Source organism: Fulmarus glacialis, unplaced genomic scaffold (assembly GCF_000690835.1).
Source record: "Fulmarus glacialis isolate BGI_N327 unplaced genomic scaffold, ASM69083v1 scaffold1735, whole genome shotgun sequence".
In the NCBI taxonomy this organism is placed as follows: domain Eukaryota; kingdom Metazoa; phylum Chordata; class Aves; order Procellariiformes; family Procellariidae; genus Fulmarus; species Fulmarus glacialis.
In genome coordinates, this window is record NW_009214687.1 from 48,470 (window position 1) to 53,137 (window position 4,668).

Genomic DNA, 4,668 nt, shown 5'->3' on the forward strand with positions numbered 1-4,668 from the left:
GAACATGAAATAGATATGAACCTATGAATTCCAAGAGCAGTTCAGTTCATCTAAAAGTTACATTAACTACTCTTTATCCCATATATACTGCCAGCCAAAAGGCAGAGAAAGCTTAGAAAATAATCTGTAGTCAGACAGTAAGACTCTTTTCCCTCCCTTGCTGTCAGCCAACCTTCTCCCATCAATGTGTCTTTCATTTCACAAAAGCCTTAAAAATTTGCCTGTGACAAGACTTCTTTAGCCCAGTGACTCCCCAGTTCTGTGGACCATCTTCTGGCAAATGTCATGACAGGCTCAGGAGTTCTGAGATTTAGACTGTATGACTGCAATCTGGAAAGGAACATAAATCACTGGAAATTCAGAGAGAGGCGAGCACACTCCATTCCCTCTGCTGTTACTCCCTAAACGGCGTTTGGAGCTCAGCATGGGCAGCAGGTACATCAGCTGAGAGACCTTCTCTCTGCGAGAGGAATTCCTAGCTGACTCCCTGCAAGCAAATTCCCATGCCCTTGCAATTCTTTACCTATATAGACAGGGAAAAACATTATATGAAAATGTCTTTAGCCTAAAAAGTGCTTGAGACATGCATATGGAGAATTCAATTCATACCTGCGAGGGGGGAAAAAATAAATAATTTTTAAAAAAAAAACTAAATCCACATAGATTGGTTGGCACTGGGTCCTGATTTGCTTATGTTGTTCACAGCAATTTTAGGCACACACACACATGAAGACAAGTGGCTACATGTGATTTTTGCTATATGAAATGCTGCGCAAGCCATGCTTTCTTTTGGAACACAAATAAACAAAAATGCTTTCTGCATTGATCAGCACAATTCCTATGAAAAAGCAGAGTCCAATTCAACCTCGTGTAAATTCAAGACAGGTGAATTTGGCCCACTTATTGCAGAGGTGAAAAAGAAGGTTGCCTCTTCTTTACCAACACAGCTAAAATAAACAGTAGCAAAAGACAGTGTCATCATGCTCAGACTACACATAGAAATCCTACTTGATCCAAGTAATGAGAAAAAGTTCACTAATGGAACCAAAATAATAACAAGATGCCTTTAAGATACATTATTATGCAATACATTCCTGCATGCCATGCTTCACACAGACATTACTTACAGCCCATTTTAAGAAGTTATGACCAGACAATTCATTAATCAAAAAACCATCAGGCTTGCATCCTGCAAAGTGGAATCAGGACTTCAAAATTATTGCAAGTACACCAGAACTATAAGAACTTAATTAGTAAGAGAGCACATCATTGAGCATCTTATTTAAAAAGGGAAAAAAAGGAGGGGCAGGGGGAAGGTATCTTTGAATGCAAGCCTGTGACTACCATGGAAGCAACCAGGGGAAAGGAGACGTACACAGCTACTCTGCTGTAGGCACACATCTGAGGAAGAACTGTTATGTGGGGTCATGGTTTCTGTCTCAGTCTCCTACCCTGCTCCAAGTCCACATCAGTAACCCGTCCTCGATGCTGGCCAGCTCTGCCACCTGCCATAGATGCAATGAGATATCCTACGTTCTTTTCCTTTCTTCTTTTTCTTCTTGCTTCAAACCTCCATAGGTGGTTAGGACGGAAGGGGTAGAGGCAATTTCACAGCGCTTGCTTCCTATACACCCTCCACCAGCGATGCAGAAAATAAAAGCAAAGTGAAGAGGGAAATCTGTTCTCTTATACACGGCTGCCTTGGGCAAGCTGCAAGTCTGCTCTTTTGAGTTCCTCCCGTCCTCTACCCAGTTGATTTCTGGCTCCAAATAATGCCCCAGCATGCCAAGAACACTGGAGGCAGCACACTTGCATGCCCACGTGCCCATATTTCTGCCTGTAGAATTGTACTATATGGAGATTATAGAAGACAGAGCCATGTATTCCCAAGTTTTTGCTCTGCAAAATTAAAATCGACACCAGCTCTTTCTCCTCTTCCTTAGCTACTCTTGGGCACAGCCGGCCACAGTATGCTGTAGACCAGCAGTGGGTAATAAATAGTTTGACAGGTCTCTGGGACTTCTTCCTTACATATAGACATGAGTTTGTTAAAGTTGCACCAGACACACAGCTTTTGAGGATTTCATTCCTGATTCCTTTGACAAAACTCTCATCCTTTCTGAGATAGATAAGAAACTTCCAAAGAATGATTAAATTCATAGTGAAGCCAATGAGAATTCAGCTTGTGAATTCAAGATAAACCTACAACATCCTGCAATCTTGGATGCAGTGGAGTTCTTCCCGCACAAGGTAATTTCTAAATTCATGCAACCCTACTTGTCCATGTCTTGGTGGAGAGGGTACATTGAGAGTGGGAAGGGCCATAGTCAAAGCTGACTGCATTTTGTCTTCTGGATGGGGGACCAGCGCTGGCATCACTTAGAGCGATTCTGTCATTCATATAAACTCAGTAAGCTCACGTGACAGCTACATCTACACCACAATCAAGAAGTAGGAGCAAATACTCTAGTAGAGGTGTAGTGTATCACAAAGACTGGCAGTTACAAAAGGTTATATTAGCTGTGAAGATGCAGTAGCAGTGATTTCAGTTCAGACTAACTATCCAAGTAGATCACCAGGCACGCTGAAGGCTCTGCTACTCCATCTCCATTGCTTTTATGTTATAACCACAACTGCCAGTGGCACTGCTGACACACTTCAAAGATCGGGAGGATTAACAGAACTTTCCCAGAGATGGCTGGGCATTCCCCAAGTCCGAGACCACCTTCCTTGGCATGCTGCAAGATCAAGCTTTCAAACCACTAAAATGGCAGACAACTGAAAATGCAATCCACACAGAGCTAATCCTGCTATCAGTGCACATTTTGCTATTCAGTCAAACTGGAACCAGCTCCAGCCTTAATCAGTCACATCTTCCATTGAAGGAGAGCTGGTATATGCTTAATAAAAGTCTGCATAAAATATTACAGTTATGCCAATTACTGTTGAATTTTCAGCCATATTTTTTCATTACTTTCATTGGCTCACGTAACTACTCAGTTGCTAATGAAGCTAAGCTAACCCTCCTTCAGAAAAATAATTTTAAAAATATTTCACAAGGCTAAAAAACTGTGATGACTTACCAGAAAAGTCACACACATGACTTCCTATATCACAGCTTCCTCCAGGCTAAACCACCTTCTTTTCTTTTAGGATATATGGCATATTTAGATCTACCTTGCCTGGGTTATCTGACAGAATAGCAGTCATCCAAGCAGTAATTCAATATTCACTTCTACTGTTCTGTAGACTTTCTAAAATGTGTTTCCTTAGGGATTTTCCCCATTATAGCACAGAAACTGAAAATAAAAAACCCCCAAAGTTTCCAAACAGAATAAGGGCCTGATATACCAAGCTAACTCCATGCACTGAGAGATCAGAAGAAGAAAAGTATACAAAAAAATATTAAGTCCTTTAAAAGCTAACCTAGTGAGTGGGTAAAGTGGCCCCAGTTTATGTGGTATTAGGTGCTTTGTAGATGAGCCCCCCACAAACTAGCCTTTTAATGAGCACGTCTGGGAGTAACTGGGAGGGAAGGAGTGCGTGCAAGGCTGGAGCCTCTCTCCATCTGTGAGAGGCAAATGAAGGATTTCCCCCATCACTTGCTACCCCTGCTCCCCTTACAACAGCTGCCCGGTTTCTGTAACTGTTGAAGGGGTGGAAATGTGCCAGAGCAGTTACGAGAAAGCTACCAAAGGACTAATGTTTAGCACTGGAAGTTTGCAAACAAAATTATCAGATCTGTTTGGGCCTGGCAGAAAGGAGGAAAAACCTGGGTCTCAAGACTTTCCTCTGTAAAATACAATGGTGAGCTCCCAGGTCTGAAAGGCAACACCTGGTGACAGAAAATGAGGAGCAGGCAGGTTCCAAAGGAGGCTATTAAGTTAGGAGTAAACCTGACAGTTTCCCACATGGCCCTTGTAGCTCAGAGCCTGTCAAATACAGCCCTTCAGGGAACAAACTAGGAGAGAGGTCTGCGGAGTGGGATGTTACAGCGATCACTGCGATGATCTGCAAACTTTTCAGACCAGCAAAACCATTTCAAACTCTTATGTGCCCACAATAGTGTAAAATTGAATCAAAAACTCTATAGTACTGAGGATGACTTATAAGGCTTAAGATCATTCTGCTGCTCTCAGCTGTAAGGGCTCATGACGGTTTTGCAGATCACAATCTGGGAACCCCAGGTTCTCACTCTGGAGAGCATGACATGCACTTATTTCCCAGGCACGAGGGCCTGAGAAATTAAGATGATGCTGAACTGATGCTATTCTAAGAAATTAAGCCAAAACCTTAAAGCAGTAAGTCACCTTTTTTTCTTTCCAAAGAGGGAAAGGAATACCGGGTTTATGTTTGATCCACAACACTTCTTTTCCCCAGCTGAAAAGCCGTGCAGAGGTGCCCCAGAGGGCTACTCATGTTTGCTACTTTTCTCTGCAACAGGTTTGGAGAAAAGGGGAGGTTTTCACATACCCTTCTGATCACTGCGTGGAGCAGGGAAAGACTATGACTGTAGGGACTTCTGACCAGGAGTGGGGAATGCAGTCCTTCCCCTCCCCACAACAGATTGCCAAAAGGAGCTGCAAGCAACCACACTCATCCTGGAGAGCATCCCAAGAGCTGGGTAACCACAAAGTTAATGAGAGAAAATACACAAGAAAACAGGCA

At 42.8% G+C, this 4,668-nt stretch overlaps 1 protein-coding gene across 1 annotated transcript in view; it reads right to left on the minus strand.

Moving 5' to 3' along the window:
- The window catches only part of LOC104077402 (inositol 1,4,5-trisphosphate receptor type 2-like), a gene marked incomplete at its 3' end in the record, with an annotated part of 58,115 nt that overhangs the window by 39,021 nt on the left and 14,426 nt on the right, over nucleotides 1-4,668 (minus strand). The window lies entirely within an intron of this gene.